Source organism: Crocuta crocuta, unplaced genomic scaffold, assembly GCF_008692635.1.
Source record: "Crocuta crocuta isolate KB4526 unplaced genomic scaffold, BGI_CrCroc_1.0 scaffold59, whole genome shotgun sequence".
NCBI classification, from domain to species: Eukaryota; Metazoa; Chordata; class Mammalia; order Carnivora; family Hyaenidae; genus Crocuta; species Crocuta crocuta.
This window is the reverse complement of record NW_027551578.1, coordinates 3,769,364-3,783,443: the sequence shown is the minus strand read 5'-3', so window position 1 is coordinate 3,783,443 and position 14,080 is coordinate 3,769,364.

Here is a 14,080-nt window from a genome sequence, read left to right as displayed (position 1 = left end):
AATTGGAAGACCAAATATTGTTAAAATGTCCATACTACCCACAACTGTCTACAGGTTTAATGCAATCCCTATCAAAATACCGACAACATTTTTCACAGAACTAGAACAAACAATCCTAAAATTGGTAAGGAACCACAGAAGCCAAATAGCCAAATAGCCAAAGCAATCTTGAAAAAGCAAAACAAAGCTGGAGGTATCATAATTCAAGATTTCAAGTTATGTTACAAAGCTAATCAAAATAGTGTGGTACTGGCACAAAAACAGACACATAGGTCAACAGAATGGAATAGAAAGTCCATAAATAAAACCATGATGTTACGTTAATTAATTTTTGACAAAGGAGGCAAGAATATGCAGCAAGAAAAAGACAGTCTCTTCATTAAATGGTGCTGGGGAAACTGGACAGCGACATGCAGAAGAATGAAATGAGACCACTTTCTTACACCATACATACACATAAAAACCTCAAAATGGGTTAAGGGCCTAAATATGAGATCTGAAACTGTAAAAATCCTAGAAGGCAGCACTGGCAGTAATTTCTCTGACATCAGCAATAATATTTGTCTAGATATGTCTCCTGAGCAAGGAAAACAAACACAAAAATTAATTCTTGGGGCTCCATCAAACGAAAAAGCTTCTGCACGGTGAAGGAAACAACCAACAAAACCAAAAGACAAACTACTGAATGGGAGAAGATACTTGCAAATGACACATCTGAAAAAGGGTTAGTGTCCAAAATATATAAATATACACCTTAACATAAAAAAAAACCCAAATAATCCAATTAACATTGGGCAGAAGGCATGAAGAGATATTTCTCTAAAGAAGACAGGCAGATGGCCAACAGACACCTGAAAAGATGCTCAACATCGCTTATCATGAGGGAAATGCAAATCAAGACCACAGTGAGATATTAGTGACACCAGTCAGAATGGCTAAAATAAAAACCACAAGAAACAACAAGTGTTGGTGAAGATGTGGAGAAAAAAGAACACTCACGTGCTTCTGGCGGGAAAACAAACTGGCGCAGCCACTGTGGAAGACAATATGGAGGTTCCTCAAAAAATTAAAGATAGAACTACCTTATGATCCAGTAGTCGCACTACTGGGTATTTACCCAAAGATTATGAAAGCACTAATTTGAAAGGACATACGCATCTCTATGTTTATTGCAGCATTATTTACAATAGCTAAATTATGGAAGCAGCCCAAGTGTCACTGATAGATGAATGGATAAAGAAATGATATATACACCCATTTCTATATGTGGGTGTATATTTCATTCTATATATTCTATATTTCATATATATATATGGCTTTTGTTGCCTATGTCTAAATAACAAAAATATAAATAAAAGTGATGTTTGTTTCTACTTTTATTCTAATAATGAGTAATACTCATCTATGGATTATTTATGGATTCATAAACTAACTAATAGGACCAGTTAGTTTATGAATCCATAAACTAATAGGACAAAAAGTCCTATTAGTTTTATTAAGAGATAAGTTTCCTCAAAAATTTTACCTTTTGTGTTTAAAAGTCCTTCATCAAAACATTTTTAACTTGTTTATTATATTTTGGCTAATTGTGCAGAAATAATCATTGCTGTGGTAACTCAACCCAGAAGAAAAGTTTGGGTTTTTTTTTTTTTTTCAAAAATTATGTAGAAATAATATCCTGGTAAAGGTCCAATTTGGGAAAACAATTTAATTTCAATTTACATAAATATTTTTCTTGCAGAGACATATGGTAGAGTGATCAATTAAAGAATTCCAAACAGAAAATATGTTGCACGGGGTAAAATTCTCTGCAGGAAGTGGAATTGAAATACGAGTCCAGAATAAATGGGGTGATGTAAAATTTCTGTTGAAGGGAACCTCCTTTATATCCTGTAATAGATGATGGACAGAAAGAAGCCTCTAAGGCTGGAAACATTGGGGAGCAATGTAACAATTGCCGTGCACCAGAAATTACAAGTTGTTTTGAATACTTAAACTTACACTGAAAAAAAAGTTATCAACATAAAGACATTGGGATGCAGTTACATAAATTTTCAAAGTTCTTTTAGTAGATATGACAGAGAAAACAATGTAAATGTTGCTCTAGTGAGTGTCTTTCCCCACTACTCTGTTTAGGAAGAAGTGAATTCCTTTGCTTGTCAAACAAGACTGTGTTGGATAGTGTTTGCCTAATGGATTTTTTAAAAAATGTTTATTTCTGAGAGAGAAAGAGGTAGAGAGTGGAGGGAGGAGCAGAGAGAGAGGGAAACACAGAATCTAAAGCAGGCTCCACTGAGCTGTCGGCACAGAGCCTGATGTGGGGTTCGAACCCATGAACCGTGAGATCATGACCCCAATCGTAAGATCATGACCTGAGCCAAAGTCCAACGCTTAACTGACTGAGCTACCCAGGCGCCCTAGTCTAATGGATTTCAAAAGCCCAACGGGAGGGGAATGGATTTCAACTTTTACATCACCACTCTGCCTTCTGATGTCCAGTAAAGATCATAAAAAGGCATAATCATCCATGATCAGAAATCCCACACAGAGGCTCAGTCAGAGGCCAAGAGCATTGAAACTTTCCACATAAGACAGAGCCTGGAAGCAAGGAGGTAACAATTAAGTATTGTTCAGATACTGTGCTTACTTAGAAATAAAGCTCGTTCTCAATGAGATTTTACAAACCGGAACAGTCTGACATGGAGAAAGGGCTCCCCTGCCCCCAAATGTGGGCAGTGTACATATTTAGAAAGGCATTTTGGTTTGAAGGTAGGAGCCATTTTGAAGTCTTCTGCTGAAGGAGACAGCCTCTGTAAATGATCTGAAGAACACATTTAACCCTTTCAAATGTCATAGCCATTTTGGAACTCTCGGAATCTTGAGTTTCATTTACATATACCTAAAACCTGTGGATCAAAGAAGTGAAAGGTCCTGCCCAAGGACGGAATAAACTATAAAATCTTCCTGAAAGACACAAAACAAGAGCTGGAATGAATGAGGTGGTGTATGCTGCACCTGATGAGAGAACTTACAAACATTGAAGAGACAGAGACAGAGACAGAAATCAGGAAAGACTTACATACATAAAGTCATCGAAGGATACACACCAAAGTGATATCTGCAGGTAAGATGGAAGGGGAGATAAGTGAGATCAATCCCTTTTCCTTGGTTAATTCTAGATTAACTAGCATGCATTAAGACCCTGACTAAATCCTACTGTGGTTGAAAGAGTAACCAGGGTGGAAAAGGGCTAAGCCAAATGGAGCACGGGCTGTGGGAATGGAATAACGTTAGGTGTAGACAGGTTTAAAGAAGCTCCCAGTTTAACCTGGATAAGAGCCAATATTAGAGGAAGACCCAGTACCAGTTTTCAAACATTTGAAGAGCTGTCTTCGGGCCACTTGTAGTGGCAGTTGTAAGCGTTAGGTTGCAGATCGATAAAAGAAAGAATGTCCACTCCTGCAGCTGGTTCCCACAATGTGCCATTCCATCATTAGCGGGGCTCCATGGTGGCTGCATGGGAGGCTGGACCAGCTGTTGGGGGGGGGACCTCCCAAGTCACGCTTCACATCAGTGTGCATCAGATCAAAACAAGTTGGTCAATTGGAAAGTGGATCATTTACCCCATGCTTATCCATCCCATTTACAGTCCATCAGTATCAGGAAAGAATTAGAGAATCCATCCAGGGTCTCATGCCAAGGTTTTTGACTTGCCTCGAATGGTTATTTTTATTCTGGTAGGGAGTTAGTTACGATACACTCTACTGTGGTATACTTTGAATCTCAATATTACATGCTCACGGTTTTTTAAAAGTCTAAAAGGATTTTATTAATTGGGTAGGTTTCCAACTAAAAGGGTAATGAAAGCATGGCCTTATAAGGAGTTTTGGGGGCCCCTTACTTCCCACTGTCAGGAGAAATCACAATAGGAAAGCCCTAGAAAACAGTAGTAATAGGTGACTGACAGGTTGTCTGGTTGTCTGTGTCATATCAGTCTGCCTTATCTTCTCTAGAAGCTGGGAAATAATACAGTGCCAGGAGCTGCAATTTTTAAACTAAATTCAAGCTCCAGATCTGTCAGAGGTTAGTGTATCATCACAAGCAACTTTGTGTCCGTGTCCTTACCGGCAAAATAGGAGTGATACTAGATTATGAAGACGAAATGAGACAACGCACACATCTGATATCTAGGCCATAAACAGGCACTTACTAAACATGAGTCTCTTCCTACTCTCTTTTCTATAGTACGTTCGTGCCCACTACTATTTTCTCAGGAAATCAAAGTGGAAGATTGCAATTGTCCCTTCTGACCCTAAGAGCATTCCGCAGTGCTTGACAGGCTCTTTGGGGCAGCAGCGATGTGGTGCAGATGAACACATGGGTGCATATTGCTGTGCACACTCTGGGACACACAGATGCCAGGCTATCTGTGGATGCCCATGGCTTTCAGCATTGGGATAAGCATACATCATTTATGCTCATATGCAGATACTGATTGCAGTGTACAAAGGGCTGTTTTCGATTTTAAATATTATTATTGGAGTAAAGCACATTCTTGATTTAAAAATTTGAGGGTCGCCTGGGTGACTCAGTTGGTTAAATGTTCAACTTTGGCTCAGGTCATGATCTCCTGGTTCATGAGTTCAAGCCCATATCGGACCCTGTGCTGACAGCTCAGAGCCTGGAGCCGGTTTCAGATTCTGTGTCTCCCTCTCTCTCTGACTCTTCCTCTATCTCTCTCTCTCTCTCTCTTTCTCAAGAATAAATAAAAGTAAAAAAATTTAATAAATAAATAAATAAATAGAAATTTGAAACTACCAGAAAAGCAAACAGGAGGAAATATAACTCACTGATAATTATACCACTTCGAAATATCTTCAATATTTAAGTAGGTCTCCTTTGATATATATGTATAAATAGAGATATAGACGTGTATCTAAATGGGTATATAACAATATGTGCAGTAGAAATACACATGTACTCTTTGATATGTACCCTGACCTACAAACACTGCAAACAGGAAGTACAAACACGTCTGTCTCCGGGAAAATGTAATCTCTATGGGACAGTCACCTATTCTCTCTCCACAAAATGCCAAATCTGAGTGATCCCTTTCAGTAGGACAACATGAGAGGAAAATCACTGGGGGAATTCTGTCCCCCACATGGAATGTGAGTTCTTAATATTGGCCAACTCGTAGCAGGGCTGGAACATTTGAGTTAAGAAATGGTGTTAAGTGGGATTCCAATCAACAGTTTGGAAACTGANAAGTTCCTCCTAATCCTCCTATACATGCAAACATATGATATTTATCCTTTTCTGCGTGACTTATTTTGCTTAGCATAACACCCTCAAGGTCCATCCATGTTGCTACACGTGGCCAGATTTCATTCTTTCTCATTGCCATGTAGTATTCCATGGTATAGATAAACCACATCTTCTTGATCCATTCGTCCGTTGATGGACACTTAGGCTCTTTCCATGTTTTAGCTATTGTGGAGAGTGCTGCTATGAACATTGGGGTACATGTGCTCCTATGCATCAGCATTTCTGTATCCCTTGGGTAAATTCCTAGCAGTGCTATTGCTGGGTCATAGGGGAGTTCTATTGTTAGTTTCCTGAGGAACCTCCACACTGTTTTCCAGAGGGGCTCACCAGTTTACATGCCCACCAACAGTGTAGGAGGGTGCCCGTTTCTCCACATCCTCGCCAGCATCTAAAGTTCTGTGATTTGCTCATTTTAGCCACTCTGACTGGTGTGAGGTGGTATCTCAGTGTGGTTTTGATTTGTATTTCCCTGATGAGGAGGGATGAAACGGGGTCTTTTTACTGTAGATATTTAAGCAACAACTTCCCCTCTGGCTCTGTTTGAAAAGAGAACAGAATTTCACTGTTCAGTAAGAGTGTTTAAGAACATGTGATAGCCTGAAAGGAGATGGGTAAGACCATTGGGTAGAATGCCAAGGGGGTCACTTGCTCCAAATACATTGAGATGGTGGACAAGAAGGAATAACCATCTACAAAACTGAGGGACAAATGAGCTCTCATGATGTGGAGAAAGTCTTGTGACCTAGGGTTACATAGAAAAGACATGACTGCTGGTTGACCCATAAGCTGGACTTTGACCCTCAGTAAACTCCTCACCCCCTTCCATCCTTGGAATGTGGATTCCACTTGCCTTTCTCATTCCCAAAGTTCTCTCCAAGGACACAACCTTGAGATAGTGATGTAGTGTCGATAACACCTTCACGGTATACTTGACTGAACCCAGTTAAGGCCTCTATATATAAACTTCTAAAATATGGCAGGCAGGGGTGGGGATACATTTGTCTTTCTGCCACCCAATACAAGCCTTGTACCTAAGCTCCCTTTGCTTATTAAAACTGTCACCTACTAAACTGTAGTGCTCTGCCTCTTTCTTCAGTCTCTCCCTGTCCTCTGAATAAGGGAGGCTCATTTCAGATGATAGCTGGAAATCTTCTGAGAGGACCACGAACCAGTAACTAGGTAAAATATATGCTGTCACGGATGAATAAAGCAGCCTGACTCACCGCATCCTGCACAGCCTCACCATAGAGATGGACTTCAGAGACCAGAATAATTAAAAGTCCATTTTTGTGACTAATGATATGATAGCATATGGGCATATATCCTGTGAGATGAATATTTTATATACTTAACCTTATTAAAACAGCTTGGACGAGTAGTTTCCTTCAGGCAGTTTTAAAGCATTATTCTGTATCCAGGAAAGCAAACATCTTCTGGCTATTGTGTGAACAGATGGGAAACGCTGTGAAAATCTGGAGATCAGACAATTTGGCAACTATGGTCCCCTATTAAATTGGTTTATACGATGATGGATACTCACAATAAACTAACAAGGTAGTTTCTGATGTTGCCAGGATTTGCTTTTTGATACTTCAAATATAAAAGAAGTACCAATACTCTATAGCTTTGTCTTTGGGTATATCCTAGAGAGATGAGAGAAAGAACAAGAGAGCTCAAGGCCTCTCCCTCAATTCTAAGGTCATTTTTGCCCTGATTCCAAGAAACCTTTTTATCAACTCCGTGCTGCCAAGCACTTCTGCTAGCTCATACTCAAGGAAGTGGTGGCATACCCAGCAAGCAACTTCAGAACCAATCCTTTCATGCTTATTAATTATAAAAAGTACAGAACCATGCCATTCATAAAGATAAGAACTGTGTTAGGATGAATCCAACCATTTCTAGAGCATACCTCAAGGGATCTCTTATGTGTAGTTACCTACCTGGTTAGAGGTCAAAGGTATCAAAAGTTGCCGATGAGGGCTAATATGATCAATGCTATTCTATGCCATTACAAAGCTAAACCTAGATGGAATCCAGATACCCTCTAAGAGAACATTTTATTGAGTAGAAACTATAGTCAGTACATTGATTGCTTTACCTGTACATCAAGCCATTAATTTAGCGGACACTTCAAAGCAATTATTTGTATTCAAATGACCTGCTAGGATCAAGGATATAGAGATTTTGGAGACATCATGGCTGATTGCTAAATGACCATGGCCCTGCTTTGTTTTCTAGGAACTTAGCAAATCACAGACCCATTTCTGGGTCCCATTGTTCTATCCCATTTCATAGAGCCAAGAAGGAAGTTGTCACTTAACGTCTGCAGTTGGAAGTGTAAAAGACCATCTACTGTTATTAGAATCCACTTTCTGCTCTTTCTGAGATTCAAACCTCCAGCACTTCTATAGATTTGGCTCATGACAAGATTCTGTATTCAATGTAGGGAGTCCAGAATTCTTGGCTACTAGAAATCTTATGTATTAAACAATCATAAATTAAACAAGGACTAGATTTTTTGGACCATCCAACACAGACACCAACTCTGCCCAGTGGTTCACCAGTCACCATTAGGACAAGGCTCAGTGATCAGGGATTTCAGACACTTTTCTGTCACCGGGCATTTTTGTACTTTCTGGGCATAACCGGGAGACACAAAGCACTGATTTGGCACTGTATAAACTGCCAAATAATAATCATGACATGTTATGCAGGTTGCTTTGTGAAGATGCCCACAAACTCTAGAGATACTGCCAGCTTAGGCTGTGGGTGTCCATCCTATGTCTCTGTAATGGCCATATTCATGGCCTTCCATCCTCACCAGCGGTGTGCTTTGTTCTCAGAATCAATTTTGGTCTGAGGCAGAAAGCATTAGGCCAGTTCCTAAGGTGATATTTCCAGGAGATGATAGATAGATACATAGGTAGGAACATAGATACATACATACATAATAGATTGATAGATGCTAGGTCAATAAATAATAGATTAATAGACAGATAGATAGACAATGATAGGTAGATGGATAGATAGATAGATATGTACATACATACATAATAGATTGAAAGATAGATGCTAGATCAATAAATAATAGATTGACAGATAGATACATAGATACATAGATAGATACATAGATAGAAACATAGATACATACATACATAAAAGATTGATAGATGCTAGATCAATAAATAATAGATTGATAGACAATGATAGGTAGACAGATAGATACATACATACATAATAGATTAATAGATGCTAGATCAATAAATAATAGATTGACAAACAGATAGATAGACAGCTAGACAGATAATAAAGATAAATATATATGTAGCTGTCCTTGCTGCTAATTTGGCCTGGTGTCGTAGTCCCCCAGGACCATTAACTAAGCTTCCATCCTAGCCTTACTTTTAGGTTCCAGTCTAGAATCCCATAGTTCTGGGTCTCTGGTTAGAGCTTGTCTTGTTAGGCCTTCTCCTGGGACCATCAGCTGCAGCCTATTGACAGATGTCCTGTGTCCTGACTATTAACCAGGAACCTTCTAGCACTACACACTCCAGAGTACCTTCCTTTTATGTGGTCTTATTATGAGACACTAGCATCTCTTCAGGAAACCTTGATGGCTGTACCTATGGACACGCTGTCTTTCCCATCAGACCACCACTGCATGGCGCTTTTAGCGTACTCCATTCATCAATGTCCAGGTGGATCTGGTTTCATTTCTCAGCCATTTCTCACTTTCCAGGCCAGCATTTTAGGACATAGTACTAGGAAGTCACTGGGAATGAGAGTTAACAGATTTAGCAAATAAAAGTAGAGGACATTCAGTTAAATTGGAATTTCAGGTAACCCCAACACATTCATTTTTAGTATAAGCATGTCCAAGGGAATTCTAAGAAAGTTTGTCATTGTTTATGTGAACTTCAAATTTATCTGGATGTCCTACGGTCTATCTGGCAACCCTCATTGCAATGTCATGCTGAATTCACAAGTGCCTTTTGAAGATTGCAGCCACTGGAATCTATTCTATCCCTGAAAGGTTTGCTTGCTGAAGTTTGTGCCACTACCCTCTGCATTGCCTCCTACAGAAAGAACACAGTCTGGGGGCACCTGGGTAGCTCAGTCGGTTAAGTGCCAGATTTTTTATTTCAACTTAGGTCATGATCTCACAGTTTGTGAGTTAGAGCCCTGCATCAGGATCCGCACCAACAGTGTGGAAACTGCTTGGGATTCTCTCTCTATCCCTCTCTCACCCTCTGCACCTTCCTCGCTTGTGCTCTCCTTCTCTCTGTCCCAAAATAAATAAGTAAACAGAAAGAAAGAGAGAGAGAGAGAGAGAGAGAGAGGAAAGAGGGAGGAGGGGAGGAAGGAAGGAAGGAAGATGGTCTGTCCTGCCTGACAACATTGCTATTCTGTGAAGAATTCCTGGGTCTTCAAAGCTTATCTTGCTTTTGGATTTGTTAGAGATTTTTGGATTTAAGAAATTTCTTGAGATCTTTGCCCAAAGGGCCCATTGTTCATTGAAGTTTGAATTTTCTTAGAGATCCCCTCTGCTCAAACAATTCCAACAATATCCCAGCCCTTTGCTGTGTCTCCGGGGTGCAGGGTGTTGGAAGAAGTGATGATCTAGCTCTCTTTCCCATTTGGACAAAATGTGACTATTCTCTGGCTAGTTCATCTGAAACATACCACATCCTGTTCTCTTGTATTGATTTTTTTTTTCTGGCCCCTTGCCCTCCGGGCTCATCTCTGTTCTTTCTTCACAGACAGTTCCACAGGCAATTTCATTTGCTGGCCCTGCATCTCCCAAGGGCAGTGGTCCTCAGCTCTTTCTGTAAATTGCAATTACCTGGAGAGGTCTGAGGAAATAGCTACGCCTGGTCCCCACCCCCAAAGATATTATTTAATTGGTGTAGAGTGGACCCCAGGCATTGAGAGCTGTAAAAGGTCCCCAGATGATTCTAATGTGCAGTGTAGTTTGGAAACCCTGCTTTAGGGCATCCTTCCAGAATGGGGACTTACTGGCACAGCCATAGACCAGGAGTTGGTACACCCTGCTGACCCAGCACATCGCGGCTGCCTTGTTCACAAGAGAGAGCGTAACCACCCCCTCCCAATGCCATTACAAGTGATTTCTCACAATATTGGCAAACATCCTCAAATCTGTCCCAATAGAGCAAAAGCAGAAAATTTTAGAATTACAATCTTCAGCATTTTTTCAGTAAATTCCATTGCAGTTTGAGTACAATAGTTCAATTTTTTTGTGTGTGTGCGCACTAAGCAATCCCTGTTCATACTACCAAATTAAGACTGGGTTTGTACATTCAGTATAGAATGTGAAATAAAATGCCTAATCCTCCAGTAATGATTACATTCTACAAAGTACCCGATTATATATTAATTAAAATCTTCATAGCTCAATTCACAGTCCTCTATTACACTGTAATATTTTCCATTTCACTCTCTCACTCTCTTTCTGCCATTTAAAAATATTTCTCTTCAAAATGATTTACCAAAATTATTTCATGGTTTTCCATGCTTACTGCTATTTTCCTCTAATTCATGGAGTATTTCTTGTCAGAGAGGACTCTTTTATAACTCTCAATGGGCTCAAACAGAGAAAGAAATATTCTTTTTCTGCACATAAAGAGAGACAAAGAAAGTTCCTGGAGATAACCTGCTCTTAACCCAAATGTCCTCTTGAGTCTCCTTGCTATCTGCAGTTAGAGATTACTGTCTTTCTTCCTGTCTGCTGTTACTTAAGTCATAAGACCCCAGTCTAACTTACTAATCTAAATCACCACCCTTTCTATCTCTGAAGTTCAAGGATTTCTATGCAGTTGAGTATTGCATAGTCCTTACCAAATATTGGGGAAATATTTGTGGAAGGAAGGAAGGAAGGAAGGAAAGAAGGAAGGAAGGAAGGAAAGAAGGAAGGAAGAAGGAAGAAAGAAAATTCACTTAGCAAAGACTGGAAATGAATAATATTAAGTCAAAAAAATCCAGTTTTCAGTAATTTCTTACATTCCACTGGTCCTGGAAGTTTAGTGTTCTCCAGAAATGTGTTTGGGTCGAGATACACAGAACTATTAATATCCCATAGCTGAAACATTAAAAACCTTCATGGTTTCCCTAAGGGAATCAAAGGTCTTTGAACAAATTAGCCAAAGCTAGAAGTCCAACATACCGCAGACAGTCTTTCCCCAGCAACTGTGATTCAAACCAGAAATGGCTATCATTACACACTTATATTTTCAGGCCAACGTATGGCACATAATACAGAAAAAATAAATGATCATATTTCTTCCAATTCACCTTCTTGATGCTCAAAGACATCCTTCCAAGGGTTGCTCCTTTCTTAACTCGATCACTTCAGCTTAGACCCCTAGAGCATTTGATCAATTTCCTCATGCACTGTTGCTTTCATCTCTGATTTTGCTTTAGACGGTACCCTCCACACCATTGCACGTAGTCCTGCTGACGTGTCCTGGCTCTATTCTGGCCAAGGCATCGAACAGGCAGTCAGACTGTGTTGTTTGGGGAACTTAGGATTTGACGGGGTGAAATCACTGTTATTCTGCCCACCCCAACCTCTACCACCCATCCCGAGGTCTTGAAGCCAAGTATATTTCATTCTAGCTCTGAGAAGCTAGCTGGCCCATGGTTTATCTTGGTGCTCTTAATGAAGAGGGACTGTTGTTTTTGACACCATGTTTATGTCTGAATTTCCCACACCCTGTTTCAAATCAAGTCAGTTCCTTTGGAGAACTTTGGAATTCTCTTCTTATTGATTGCTTCTCCCCGCAGACAAAACTCTGCATGCTGGCTAGGGATACCCCTGGTCTTCTTGGCTAGGCTTTGCTGATGGAGAATCTATTATCAGAAGGGTGAAACAATCAGGATCTCGGTGTTTTTAGCCTGCCCTGCGTATGGGGGAGCACCCATTCCCTGGGATTGACTGAGTGAAGGAAGGTAGCTGCAACTTCTCGGGAACACGCACCAGGAATGTAGCCTCTTCAGCTTGGAGTCTGATGAGATGAGGAATGCTAAGAGCTTTCTCCTAGTGAAATACTATTACCCTTGTTTGGGAGCTGAGGAGAGAGGGAGGCCTGTCTCTTTGGCCACAACCTACCTAGAGGGAAAGTTCTATCAAACGGAGCTGAGTGGGGTGTGAAGGAGGGGGAGAGGTCAAGGCGGGTCATTGTTCAAACATCACAGATTCCAGGGGCACTTGAATGGCTTAGTTGGTTAAGCATCTGACTCTTGATTTCAGGTTGGGTCATAATCTCATGATTTGTGGGATAGAGCCCCACAAGGGACTGTGTGCTGACAGTGCAGAGTGTGTGTGTTTGGTATTCTCTCTTTTCCTCTCTCTTTGCACCTCTCCTGCTCTCTCTCTCTCTCAAAATAAATTAACTTGGAAAAAAACACAAATAACACAAATTCTTGCTGTTCTTCCTGAGTTTTAGTAAACTTTCTTGAATAAATGTTTCTTCATTGGCTGTATTCCCTCAGAAAACTTTCAAAGACTTTAAATGACTCAATTTATTTTATTTTATTTTATTTATTTTATTTTATTTTAAGAGAGAGGGAGAGAGAAAATCCTAAGCAGGTCTTCACTGTCAGCACGGAGCCTGAGGTGGGGCCAGAACTCACCAACTGAGACATGGTGGCGTGAGCCAAAATCGGATGCTTAACCAACTGAGCCATTCAGGCGCCCCTAAGTGGCTGGATTTTTAAAATAGTTTTCACTAGTTTTGCCTGTTGCACTGGGGAGGGTGCCCACAGAGCCCCTCACACTGCCATCCGGAAGCAGAACTCCATACTACAAAGTTCTACTCGGCTATAATGGCTAAGATCACAGGCTGCAGGGTCTCATGCATCTGGATTTGACTCCCATTACTGATTCGATGTGTGATTCTGGAAAGCTACCCACATTCTTTCAGGGGATGCATATGAATCCTTATCTCAAAGAGTTATTGTAATATGATAACAAAATAAAGTACCTAACAGCATGCCTGGCCCATCATGAATCCTTCATAAATGTCAGCTGTTGTTACTTGTTTTCATTTTATGGGAAATGAGAAGTCACTGAGGAAGTTAAGACAGGAAACTGTCACAAGGAGATCTACGTACTAAAATCACTCTCAGTGGCTAAGTCAGGGGATTAGGAAACGTGTAGTGATACAGATGTGAAGTAACAAAGGGAAAATAACTCATAGAAGCTAGTAAGGAATCCTTAGACCCTGAAAAGGGAGATGTCAAGGAGGCAATGTGTCCAGAGAGATGCAGGCAGTAAGAGAAGGAAGAGGGGTTTAAAGTGAGTTCACGTCAGTTTACATCCACGTGGTGTAAACTGCAAATCTTTCTGTTTTACAGCCGCTGACTTCCCAGACCTTGACCTCTGCAGGGTGACGAAGATTTCAAATCGGGGTCCTTTACTTCCGGATTCTAGACCTTAGAGCTCTTGGGTTGTTGTTTGTGGTGTATCAAAAGCAACTCAGTTTCCCCCTACTTACTAGATAGACTGAGACAAAAGAAGTAACGATATCAAACGCTGGTGAGGATATGGGACAATTTGGGCGTGAATCACTTTGGACACTGGAGACTCTCGAGAAAGTTAATCATACATCTACCCTAGAACATGGAAATTCCACTCCTAGATATTAATCCAAGAGAAATAAAAGGTCATCCAACATTTCATGCAAGAATGTTTATAGCAGCTTTATTTGTAATAGCTCCAAACTAGAAACAGAGC